This window comes from Hermetia illucens, chromosome 1 (assembly GCF_905115235.1).
Source record: "Hermetia illucens chromosome 1, iHerIll2.2.curated.20191125, whole genome shotgun sequence".
Lineage (NCBI taxonomy): Eukaryota > Metazoa > Arthropoda > Insecta > Diptera > Stratiomyidae > Hermetia > Hermetia illucens.
In genome coordinates this window covers 53,352,304-53,366,409 of record NC_051849.1, presented here as the reverse complement: position 1 = coordinate 53,366,409, position 14,106 = coordinate 53,352,304, and the positions used below count along the sequence as shown (strand labels likewise).

The following is a 14,106-nucleotide window of genomic DNA, read 5'->3' as shown; positions in this document are numbered from 1 at the left end:
CTCTAGATCCTACATAGAATTTTACAGCTTGCTGTTCAGATAGATAATGAGATAACCAAAAATATTTGGCTGAAGGTTGCCAACCAAGTTATCTTCACATCCGTTTTGCCTTTTCATTTAAATATTAGTAATATTTAATGTCCGGATAGCTATGTGGTTAGAGCACAAGGTTATCGTGTGGAAGGTCGCGGTTCAAATCTCACTGGTGGCAGTGCAATTTGCATCATGGTTTGACGTCAGATACCAGTCGACTCAGCTGTGAATGAGTTCCTGAGTCAAATCAGGGTAATAATCTCGGGCCAGCGCAATGCTGACCACATTGCCTCCTATAGGGTACTGTAATCCCGTACTGTACCGTTACGGTCTTGAATTATTGTGCTCTAACACACTTCAAGGCCCTGATTCAATATGGATTGTTGGGCCAACGATTATTATTAATATTTAGTGTCATAAGCTGAGGAGGAAGTGTGGAACTTCATTTTATTCTGAGCTTAGCACAGAAAATCAATCACTCTAACCGCAGTAAGGATTGTTCTCTTCTAAACATCAACTAATCACCCCGCAAGAGGCGCTGACATTCATGGGGTGATTCTAGCAAAGATTAGTCAGTCAAACTCATGACCATGATCTATAGTGGCCTAAAAAGTCTGCGCCTAATATGGGACGCTACAACGAAACGCCATGAGAACGTTCGTCGAAGTCCCAGACTTACGTCTACTTGCCTGTAGCCATAAGTGTATATGGTTGAAGAATTTGCCACCGCTAGTTGATGCGGAATCAGTTTCTGATTCGCGACACCGCCTGTGTCGAATGTAATGTAATGGCGCGTACACAAGGATTGTGAAACAGCGTGGAGTTACGTTCTGGGTAGTCACCGCGGGAGTTCCAAACGAGTACAATGCAGTGGTGAGCGTGCATGGGCTAACACATTTCTTGGCTTTGTCGGCAAAGATACGGTGCTAATTGCACTCTGTGTTTACTGTTCGACGCCCAATGCTTTTGAGGCGAACCCCTCATCGGCCATCTAAAGAAGTGGGTTCCACTGCGAGGCGCAGCCAGTAGCCAGTTAATGTGTGATCTGTCTCCTGCCACTTCCGCCTTCTGATCACTTTCCATATGTTACTTCCATATAACAACATAGAAAGAACACTAGCACAGAACAGTTTCAAAATGATTTTAGTGTTAAGATAACTGCATTTGCAGATTTTATGCAAGGCAATGAAGGTGAATCTAGCGTTATTAATGCCTCGAGGACTATCCAGTCCAGTATCAAGTGACCGATGCCTACGATGCTTTGCCCATTAATGTAGATAGAGATAGACTAATAACCCGTCACACAGAGAACCTTGGTTTTCTTGATGTTTATCTACAGGCCGACTCTTTCCCTTCTTTTGAATCTCGCGGATCCGTCTTCCACTTTCTGAGAAGGTCGGGTGTCGGGTTCCCAAGATTTCCTTATGAAAGGAAGTATCAGATTGCAGAGCGCAATAACAGCTTCCTGGGACTTCCTTCGATATCTAAGTTCGTACGCGTCACGTCGGCCATCATTCGTTCATCAATCTGCTTCCATGATTCTACAGTCAACCAGATTTTGTGACGCTCCTTCGGGAGGTGGCCGACCACCTGCATAGCTTCCAAGAAAAGAGCATTTTAGCGGGTTACTCAGCGTATTTGTCGTCCGATCAGCAGAATAGCTCTTCCACTGTTGAGCGACAGCATTGTACAATTATGATGCTCGCTATCCTATCCCGGAATCTAGGTGTCAAAATCTCTAGTGAAAAAGGAGTCGCCTCTTCCACTAATTTTTTTTTACGGGAGAGTATTACTCTTCAGAGTCCCACCCTCTTACTCCGCTCATCGCTTATATCGTTGGAATTCTCGCTCGAGTCGAAGAAAGTGAGCATGCTGAGGACCTTCGCTACCTTTGTCGAGGCATTTCAGAAACCAATTATAGTTCATTTTCGATAGGTCGATATTTAGGTAGCAGTTATTTCGAAATTTACAGATTGCTAGTCAACAAATTTCTATCCCTTTTAGTTGCCTCTTACAACAAGCAGCAATTTAGCCTAGCTAACAATAAAAGTGGCGCTATATCCTGATGTATGAGCAAGTCATTGTCACTTCCACCGCCAATGCCTGCATATGCATCCGACCCGTAAGTGTAGGTACTAAAGTCGAGATTGCCAGGGTCTCCGAGGATGCAACCAATCTACATAAAGCACAACTGATACACTTGGTTGGTTTCTGCGTCCCCATATAATGCATAGCTGAAAAACAAATTGTAAATCTGCAGTTGATCGCAATTTTATCGCTCTGATGGAGTGAGATACTGTCAGTTCCTTTAAGTCCACTGACTTCATTGCATACTGTGTGCTGTGCTGCCAATGATAAGCCATTAAAAGTTGTGGAAATCGATGATCCGACATCCTTCCAGGTTGGCGCATTAGATAACAGCAGTACAATACCACCGGAGAGAGGTGCCCAGAATCCAGATGCCTCTAATCTTGAAGCGGCATGACTAACTCCGCCTATATGTTCAATGAATTTTAGTAATTTTTTCCTTAGCTAGTTTGGGGCTGGTTGATTGAGATTTCTATTAAAATTCAACTAGTTATTGCTAGTTTTTTTCCAGAACACAGCAAAGATTTAGTTAAAATGGGAATTGGTCATATGTTTGTTTTTATGGTCACTTTTGCCTTAGTTTCTATAATAGTGCGATATATCTGTCAAGTCAAGCCTGGTCACGACACATAAATTTTTACATATTATTGAGAAAATATGTACGCGGTTCCCAAGTACACAATTATTCATACTCAAGCTGCATTGTAGCATCGGAAGGCGATTTAGATGAAAACATTACTAAATGCAACCCACTGATGTCGATTGAATATACTGAAACCAGTTTTTCCACTCGTTCTCTTCTCGGTACGTACCCATGATGTACTCTGTAAATATAGGAATATTGACAACAACACCGCAATTAGGGTTTACATAAAAACTTTCTCGTGGCACAACTTTGCATCTAAACACTAACCGCCTCCACTATCTTCCCAGCAAATAAAGCGTTGCCTAGCAAATCCCACAGCAACAATAGATACCACAAATCGTAATTTGAATTACACAACCTGCACTGTTCCGTCAATATTTACGAGATATTAGCGAATATGTCGACTATCAATATGAGAAACTGCAAAGGTTTGTTACCCCCTGGCCCAACGGTGCCACAATCGAATTAATCAACGTAAAAGGGATACGAATAATTGTAAAGCCTAGAGACGCATTTGACACATTTTATATCAAATTAATTCCACTTAAGGTAATTTGGTTTGCTTGTAGCGGTATTAATTTCAAATATTGCCTGGGAGTGTAAAGTCTGAGACAACCTATTTGTGTGATTACATCCACAATTGTGAGAGTTCCTTGAACTCGATGATGAGGTTTGTCCTATAGGAAAGGTGAAAAAATTAAATTATTTTTGTGAACTGGGTCAACGAATATTTATTCTGATATTTGCGAACTATTCGGAGGAGTAAATACATTGATCCCTCGAGGTAGGTGAAGTATTTACAATGAAAAGTGGGTTGGGCGTATTAAGTATAGCATAGCGGGGGGAATTCTTCAAATTGGTAGTGATACACTGAGTGAGGTTACTCTCCATGCTACCTGCCCCTCGTCACGTAGTTTTAGGCGATTATAGAAGTCCAAATGGCTGAAAATATCCTCGTATCTCAAGAAATTGGAGGAAGACCGCTGAATTGTTTAAAAAGGCAATTAAAGTTGGAGGAATTAAATCTTAAGATTTCTTCCAAGGCCACGTCTTCTGGGAAAGGCCCGAGAGGGTATTGACAGGAAAGGCTATATTCCCAGCTAAGCTTCAAAAATTTAAATAATTAGCTGACAAACATAGAAGGCAACCTTCACCATAGAAAAAAAATATATGTATATGGTTGCCATTTATCCCTTGGTGGTTAGGAGTTACCTGGCATGCGCTCCAACTTCCCCACGACTACCTGAAACACCCGCATGCAGACTCTTCTGTTCGGCACCAAGTACTCTTGGGATCGACTCACTCCACTGTATATCGTAGTCAGTAATGCAATTGCCACGCATCCTTAATATTGGACCTACCACCACTTCCGTCTTCTCATCATATTGCGTATCGGTACCCGGCCTGTATGCCGACCAAGCTCTTCGTTTGTATAGTATCAGGCCAGCGTACTCTGATGATACGACGCAGACAGACGTTGACGAAGGCTTGAAACGTTCCATTGACAATGCAGATCACTTTCTATGTGCTACTACCATATAACAACACAGAAAGAATACTAGCATGGAACAGTCTCAAATTGATTTTAGTGTTGAAATAACTGTTTCAAGATTTTAGACAATGCAGTGAAAGCAGATCTAGCGCCGTTAATGCTTCGGACAACATCCATGCTTCGGCAGAAATCAGGCTTCCTAGATGGTCCCTGGGTGAGAGAGCAAACAGGAGAATAAAGGAAGGAAAATAAAGATGCCATGGTCCATTTAACTCCCCTAGGTTTTCCGGACAAGCAGCAGCCGATAACAAAAACAAATAACATCTGTGACAAAATGCAACCCTGGTGGCCTCCGCTTTAGACCTCTAGATACTCTAAGATTTTACTTCGATGCAGGACGTGGCATTGTACCATAATATATCGCTCTGATTATAGCTGTTAATTTCTCCGGAATGTCCCTCCTGTAGAGCAAGTCAGATATACTCCTTGTTCACACTATCGACACTTTTCTCAAAGCTGATGTAGAACAGGTGAAGTGAACATTTAAACTTCACGCAGGACAACAGGTGCAAACGGGAATGTGCAAGACTACTTAGTGGCAACCGTATATTTCCAGTATGGCCTACAGGTCGCACATTGGAGGACTAGCTCGATTACTATGAGGCACACAACCTCTATGTAATTATTGACGCAAACCCAAAGATATGCCATGAAGCTGGGGGACGACACCAAAAACAAGGCACTGAACCGATCTTTATATCAAAAGAAGTTCATGCTACCTTCTCCTTTAAAATCACTAATGCTGAAAATACACATCCAGATAACACAAATTGTCAGCGCTACAAGTGAAATCTGCTAGTTGATATGAGGGACACAAAGAGGATGGTGAAAGCCAAATCTAACAACGAAGTCACTATAGATAAACTAAACAGGGCGTCACCACCTCTTACAGCAGTAGGCTGACAAAGCAACGCTTGCACAGAAACTGTAGTTGATGAAATCAAAATCTAGCAGACGGAAGACGCTTCGTCTATTTAATAAGGCAAAAGTGCGATGAATTTACATGATTGTACCCACCTCCTTATCCAGTGTTTTAAGGTGATCTACAGAACTGGCGGAGACTCATGCAGGGGATTCTGCGAATAGAAATCTAACTAAAGATCCGGCTAATCCCATTGTTACAATGAAAAGATTCGACGTAGGACACACAAAAACTGGAAAAAATCCTAGAAGTTAGTCTAGAAACGTATTCTCAATTTAACGAAATAAGAACGATTATCAAAATCCAATTGGACGAAACAGTTGTTAACAACAGGGTCAGTAGACGCAACTGGAAACTCGCGAACTCTTTCGTGACAGTGACTAAGGCCAAATGGTTGATGAATTGAAGAGAATTGAACCGTTTAATTCACTTGGACTGGCATCTTTCCCTTGCATCGAAACCAGAATGCTTATCAATCGAGAAAACCTTATGAAAAAGGACTACATCAGCCGGTACTGAAGAATGAGGCTGCAACGAGAGACAAACCGACGGCGATTGTAATTTTGATCGGAGATCCAGAGGAAGGAGCAACATGTAGACGTCTCGTTCGACTGAACGCAGACTGGCTTAAGTACATCTAAATGAGAAACTCTACCCATCGTCACATCCTGGAGTGAGTCCTACTGTAGACGAATAGCTAGTCTTACTAATTGGAGCGGGATATCATTCATGCCATGTGGAAAAGTCCAGCTCTAAGTTTAGCAAAAGGGTCGTGAAAACAGGGGATGAAGGCATAAACTCAAACTCCCATCAGTTTCAACTATCAAATTAGGCAAAATATCTCGGATTGACTTTAAATACGAAGCTAAATTGTAAAGTAGAAACGTTTTGCCACGAAAAAGGCTGTAGGTAAAGCATCGGGATTGAAACCAAACACGGTGTACTGGTTATATCAAGTGGTGGTGAAGCCGGTGCTTACATATCGAGTAGAGGTAAACTATTAAAAAATTGTTGTAGTTCTAAAAACTAAACTGCCTTACTCTGGCTATACTACCGCAATTGCACCCTTGGATCTTATGGTAGCATCACATGGGCATAGTAGAATCACGAATCACTATGGAATCACAACCCCCAACAAAGGAGAAGGATAATGGTTCGATTATTGGGTTACTGGTTCGATAGAAAATACGAGACCACAATGATTAAGAAGAACTGGAATGTCGACCGCCAATCTGGTCAAGAAAGGAGGAGGGATGAGTCAAAATCTGAACTTTGCAGGGAGTAGGCGAGGCTTTATTAGAATAATAATAAATATAATATTTAATATATATTATGTCAGTGAGATGGTTGATCCCGTATTTGCTGCTTGTCGAAAGCGTTTAAAAAGGGATAGAAATTTGTGAGCTAGCAACCTGGAAGCTTTAAAGCTTTGTTTTGTAGCTGAACCTGATCCACGGAATCACTAAAATGGCAACCATTTAAGGAACCGGTATAAATAAAAAAATTCTTCAGTTGATCTATTTCTAAAAACGGAATATACTTTTTATTCGTATTTAGGTATTTCGGGCACCAGTTGTACAGTTCAGTACCCTTTTGGGATAAAAGCATACTGAAAAAAGTGAAAACGTGCCTAGAATCGACAAAATTGAAATTTATGTATACTGTGGTATATAAACCAATCTAAAAGACGGCGAGGCTGGGACTGTGATACCTGAAGTAAATCTGACATATGTCACAAAATGGGTGCTGATAACCATTGTAAATTAACAATCATCCGACGAAACTCTGGAAATAAAAACAACTGGAAACGAGGACTCTGGTAGGCCTAATAACTGGTCACTGTTCTCTCAGAAAACATATGCACATGATGGGGATCTGTAACAACGACTCAATCCGATCCGATCATTTTTGTAGCATGTACTTAAAGATCCAAACCATTCGGAAGTCGTGTCTTGATTCACAACATAATATTGTCAATCATACTGGCGCCAGACTGATGAAATATTGATTGTCTAAGGTTAGTCATAGGGTTCGGTCAATGAAAATTCTCTTTAAGTTAGATTGAATCTGGGACAGTGTTACAGGTGATGCTCCATTTTTGAAGAAGTTGTGCGAGATCAGCTTTGCTATGAGAGGCTGGGCAAACAACATCTGCATAAAGTAGTGTATATGGCGCGGGACATTTGATATCTCGTGTGACAGTGCCTTTAATAAGAACAAAGAGAAGTGGTGAGAGGGTGTTTTTATGATGAACACCGACGGAGACACGAAACGCATTTGATAAACCCGCCACACTTCGAACTTTATTTTTGGGGTCATGGTAGAGTAGTTGAACCCATTGTACGAGCTCTTCTGGGACTAGGTGTTGCCGTAGAGCATACCAGACGAGTTCATGTGGCACATGGTTAAACGCCATTATAACCCTTTAATAAGGTACATCCTACTTTATGAATGAGGATCATTGAGAAAAACGTCTGGAAAGCACGGTGATCCGTTCATGCAATATATGTACATTGCGGAAAATATCTAGGTCCTTGAAAAGGAGATGCGCGATTTCTTAATGAGCAGCTAGAATCAACTTATTACTCAAAAGAGTATTTGTTTATCAAAATTATATAGACCGCCTACCCAGGAAATCATTGAAACAATGGAAGGCGAATATTGAAGTATATAACCATCCGGCCATCCTCTGGTTGAACTGCATGATCGAGTTTCGAAATGAGGACTAGTGGCGGTTGAGATGCCAAATGGGGTAAAAACTTAAAGACCGCATCTCGTTCTCAGCTGAGTCAAGATGCAGTCCGCCGTGGTTTTCTCTAATCCTGAGTTCGTACTTTAAACCAATTAATTTTTCTTCCTTTTCGTGTTTCTCTCTTTAAGAAGTACTTTGGTGAAGCTACACTTTGGTTGCGGGAAACCTGAACAGCCACTAGTTTTGAAAATGGGATGAAATTTTGCTATCGTCGTTGGTGGTCCATCTCACAATGGATGGATTGGATTACTCTCAAGTATAAGACTGCAGAAGGAGGAGTGAAAACCCGCAAGGGACCGACGCTATCGAAGAGCGGCCCTAAACCAAAACTACCCTTTTGATGTTCCGGAATCTTATATAGTTTAATTGATGTAGATTAGTATATTATTTCTTCTAATTTATAATAATATAAGCCATTTTTCAGAAATCCTTCCTCGGCTCTCCTTGCGTGACTGTCAGTTTCGTTGCGGCATGAACTCACATAATTCGACCGGAAATCGACCAGCTTCACCTTGTCAAATTGATAGTTTTTTTACTTACGCGACCGCCTGGCTAATAAAAAGAAAATCTCCAACTCACCTGAAAGAAATCAAAGAGAAAAACATTAATTATAATTTAATAGGCAAAAAAAGTAATAATAAATTCATACAAGGTAATAAAATGGCAAAATCGCCTCCTTTTGGTGCCTTCCACTCTCGTGACTAGGAACGTTTTACCGTCACGTGTTAGAGAAAAGGTAATAATCCATTTTGACTTCAAAAATGAACATCGATGAAGGTACTGGAACATTCTATGTTGACCTTGACCATTAATAACTCACACAAAGCAGATCACTACATGAATTAAACATTAAACATTTAAATTAGAAAGCATCTTGTAGTGACTGCAAAAGTTTGGTGGCATCTGGGCAGCTATCTACCCCGGAAACTTGAGGCCCAGAGAATGCAAAGTACTCAATCGTCATGACTTTTGAGAATAATTGTGTCGTCAATATATTTTGGAACAACATTGGCGACTCTTTTCAGCTTATCAGAATACATCCTCCAAAATCCTCCAGTGAAACCTCAGACTTGGTAAGAATAAACTCTGGTAAAGCATAATCGATGCTCGAGTAAATCGAATTTTCACGAGTCTCAGGTTGTCATGAGTACTTATTCTGAACTTTAAGTCTAGAATGAGCTAGAAATGAAAAGGCAACTCTGCTGAGAAAGCTATGTCCTTACATAATCAGTTCACATGAAGATTTCAATCGGAACAAAGTCAGTACGAAGAAAATAGTGCAATCAATTAAAGGCGCCTTTTTCATAAGACCAATTTGGTCTACATTTGATAAGCAAAGCAACAAATTCCGTTGAAAGTAGTCGTTGACAAAAGACGATACGTTAAAGGAAGATAAATCTGAGGGTTCTCTTAACATAATTTTCAACTTTAAAGAAAAGGTGCTACCCTTTGCGTTTATTACCCTCATTACAAAGAAACCAGCAATAATGAAAAGCTCCTTTATATATCCGTCTCTGGTCTCTAGTTTCTGATAGGAGCATGACAATGTACTGTCACTGCAGCATATTAACTGCTGTCAATCTAACAACTCCACAGAAAGCAATACGCATTACAGCCATTGTAGTCAATATATTTGCGTCTAAGGAAAGTAAGATAGAAAGACCATTCACTGATGCATAATTGTACCCCTTTGAACTATTGGCAAGTAAGCTTCAGTATTTTGAATACAGTATTATAACACCTTTTTATCACTTAGGAGTTTGTTTCAGATTGTTGTCTAGTGGCCAATTAATTCAAGAGTGAGGGTCTACAATGAACCTGAATATACGTGGGAGAGGCTAGATAACAGCTGTTAATTACGTCTGGAATTATGCGAACAGCGGTTGTGCAAGTTCACCTGCATGAGGGTAGAGGTCCGCAGAAACGTTTATCGAAACAAGCTATTTCGAGAATGCAAGCAAAGTGCTTGACACTTTTGCTCGCGAAAGTTGTTACATTGGTTTCAAACAAGATTTGTATTTGTTTACATAAAGATCCGGAGGCTTTAACGTCGGTTCCTGTCGTGTAGACATAATCATACGGTCCTCTTCGGATAATACGGATTAATTTGTAGACCGCAATCAGAGCGCCGCCATGACTGGCATCGCAGTACTGGTTTATACTGAGTTCAGGCTCATTATTGATACCAGTAGCTGTAAAGTTTATCTAACTCCTCTGCCGCAACTAAGGGGTATGCCCGAGTTGTACAGCGCAATTCCAAGCTTGACCCCACATAGAGTTCTGCTCGTGAAATGAGCACAACCACTAGGAAGCTCCCACAAACGGGCCAATCGAAAATGACTGGGTCGAAAGTGCAACTCCCAGGAATGCTCTTGGAGGATATGCTCTTAGAGGCCCATCCCAGTTTCCATAGTAATAGATAACCTTCACGATTCCGTGCCAAAAGCCATTTCAGATGATGCCATTGTAGCCTCGAGTCGTGTTGCACTACAGATATACTTTCTCTGTATGACCCATGTGATGCAGAATCTGGAGTGTTTTGGATCAGACGGCAATGATCTGTATTGCCACTGTTTTGATCGCAATTAAGGCATCGAGGCTGCCAACGCAGGTAATGGTAGTGGGATTGTTGAGAAACTTTCACCAGACCATATGTTTGTATGCAGATGTAGTTGGGATAACGACATTGGTAATATATAAAAGTGGAAAAATATCAATTATCTTTGTGATATATTAGTTTTCCAGGGACCCTAAAACTTACTCTAGTCGAGGAGGCACAGGTGGTACCTCTGGCACTGCACAGGCAGGTGACTCCTGCATACATGGAGACACGGCTTTAAACCACGAACTTATACAATACAATGCAGGGCCATCTTCTTATAAAAAGACTACATGAGCTAATCTCATCTGATTTCGTCAGGACTCGTAGAGACTGATTTCCACATAAGAACAACTTCTTCATCAGAATGATTTTTCAGACACATTGTGATTTAAATATAGCCTAATGCAATTGTAATGAACGTTAAGTTTAACATCGGAAAAGGCGGTGCAAAATGATTTTTCCCGATTGTAGCCATGTCGGGTATCAAATGAAACATTTCAATTAATATTTTAAGATGCAAAGTTGTAAAGCAGGTAATAAAAGAGGGTGAAGCTGTGAGGGATTGGAAAATTGAGGTGTGAGGGATTAGAAAATTGAAATTGACAATACATTTGTATACATATACGTTCAAATAAAATTAATGGGTGTTAAGCGCCTGTATGCGACCGCTTCTATTCTTGTTCGGTGCGCGGTAAACCTGGGGCAATCAAATATGACATGCTCTCTCCTGAACTGCGAGTAATTGCTTCTAGGAAGCATTTTTCTCCATTAAATCGGAGGTCTGCACAATTGTGTTCTTTAATCTGGAACGGGAATCGGTTTCCAAGTCAAGAGAGCGCCCTTTGCGGTTGCTGTCAGAGACAATCCGACACTAGACTAACTTTTGCTACTACTCAGCTTTCTAGAGTGCAAAAGTACATTGGCCACAGGGTGCAAAAAGGAGAGGAGTACTCTCCAGTACTCGCCTGTTTGCAAATGATGCTATGGCGCTTGTTGTTGTACGTACTGTCGAACAGGCGCAAAGCAGAGTCGGCATATTGAGTCATCCTGACTAAAAGGAGAATTCAGACTCTGCGTCCCATATCGTTCGGCGAGTCGATAATCGAGTCAAAACCAGCGGTAAACTACCTAGAACTGACTCTTGACTCAAAGATGAGCTTTTTTGAGCAAATCAAAGCGGCAGCGAACAAGGCTGTAGTTGAAGTTTCGGCGTTAAGTACGGTAATGCAAATATTGGGGGTCCTACGTCTAGTAGTTCAACGCAGTCAGTCCTGCTCTACGGTGCGGAGGAATGGGTGACGCTCTTCGCAAGGAGGTATATTGTAAGCGTCCCACGCAAGGACAGAGACCGAACTGACCGTGATGGTGGTGGTGGTGAAAAAAGACAAGATGGTGGTTACTTGTGAACAACGGCACTCTAGACGAGTGGCAACTCTTGGCTGAATGAACCTAGACGCAGATGGGCTGCGCGGCTCATCGGCAACTTAGATGCGTGGCTGAATCAGAAGCATTGTGGAACTGGCTGTTTTCTCACCCAGTTCTTAAGTGGACATGGAGGTTTTCGTGCACTCGATTGGAAAGGTACGATCTCCAGATCGTGTGTTTTGCAATAGAGTTGTGGACGACGTCCATCACACTTTTTTTCTTATGGAAGGTGGTATGGATTCGTCAGCAACTCTATTTAAACACAAGGGATCCCTCTCCAGACATCATTGTTGAGGAGATGCTGAGCAGTACCGACAGGTGGAGCCGTGTTGCCCATTACGTTAGGGTCGTTCTCGTGCTCGACCAGTAGAAGAACTAGATGGCAGGGGGTTCCTTGAACTGACAGTTTGCTTCCCCCTCTCCCCTCCCATTGATGAAAGGAATTTCTTGATTTAAAGGCTCTGCAAGGTGGGAGAGTTTGGGAACTAGCCGGCAGTAATGTGACACCATTTTATTTCACTCGGGCGGAGAATATGTCTCTTATAACGCTGGAATTCTTGGTCGAGTTGGTAATAGCCAGCATTCTGAGAACTCTCGCTACCGTAGTCGAGGATCATGCGCACATTCTGGAAACCATTCATTGAAATTAAACATCGTAGTAGTGAGGCCGGTCCTATCCAAAGCGCTGTTGACATTTCAGGAGCAGTAAAGTTTCGAAATTTACAGGTTGCTAGCCCACAAATTTCTATCTCTTTTAGTTAGTTTACAACAAGCAGAGAAGACGTTAAGTGTATTGTTAAGCCCTAACTAACAGGACATTTTGAACAATGTGAAGCTAAGTCACTAATTTTTCACTTTGAAAAACTATAAAAATCCTTTTAGAGCAAGACCCCAAGAATTGATGAATAGGATATTTGTTAGGTAAGAAAGTAGTTGTGATTACCGTAAAATTTCGAGAGTCTCCAAATGATCACGATTAAGATACATGAATATGAAACAGGAATCAAAAGGTGATCAAAAAGAAAATGAACTAAGGAGTTTATCATCGCCTCGAAGTGCACTATAAAGACATCTAAAAAGGTATGAAAGTCCTGGGGGTTTAACGTGAGTACCTGCCGTGTAGGCATAATCCCACGGTCCTCTTCGGACACGGATTAAATTTGTGACCACAATCAGAGCCCCACCATGCAAGCACAGCGGTCCTGGTTTATACTGAGTGCAGGCTCAGCATTCATACCAGTGGATGTGAGGCCTATCTAACACTTCTACCGCAACTAAGAGGTACGGCACCCGAGTTGTACAGCGGGACTCCACGCTTGAGCTCCGAGGAGCTCTGCCCGTGATGTAGGCATAACCACAACCACCATGAAACTCCCACTAGGGGGCCAACCGCAAATAACCGGGCCGAGAATACATCCTCCAGGAATTCTCCTGGAGCAAATGCTCTCAGAGGGCCGTCCCGGTTCCCATGGTACCAGATAACCTCCGGTGAGGCTTCGTGGCCGAAGCCACTTCAGATGAGTTCCTTGCAGACTCGGGTCTGGTCGCCCTCCTCGAGTACGTGGGGACGGAACTATCTAAAAAGGTATTGAAAATATTGTGTTACACAAATCATGCAGCCGAAAAGGGCTCAGCTCACAATAACGATGCTCCATAATTAAGATTAAATAACTCGCCAGCTTATTGTTGAGCTGAAACCGGTGAAGGAAATTTAATCACCCAAGACTCGAAGGGTTTGTCAAACAACAATAAACGAATAATTTCTGAATGGAGAATCCATTAATGATTATTACAACTTTTATGCATTTAGTAGCAGAATCTCATAATATTTTCTCTATTCTAACGAGTTCAGAAGGGGTACAAAGACATTGTTGAATAAATTTACATTCAAGATTCAATCATAAAACTTTAATATTGTGAGTACTTTCCTTCTGGACAAGACAATTAATCGTAAGGAGTTTAATAATAATCAAACTTCTCTTACATAACTTAAACGATATCTATCAAAATATGCTGTACACGTTTACTAAATTTAGAAGCAATGATTTTCCCAGCTCAATCATTTTGATACCCTTCAAAAAAATCA

At 41.4% G+C, this 14,106-nt stretch overlaps 1 protein-coding gene across 1 annotated transcript in view; it reads right to left on the bottom strand.

The window, feature by feature from the left end:
• LOC119661715 (TPR-containing protein DDB_G0280363) overlaps positions 1 to 14,106 on the bottom strand; it is a 145,105-nt gene that overhangs the window by 66,634 nt on the left and 64,365 nt on the right. The window lies entirely within an intron of this gene.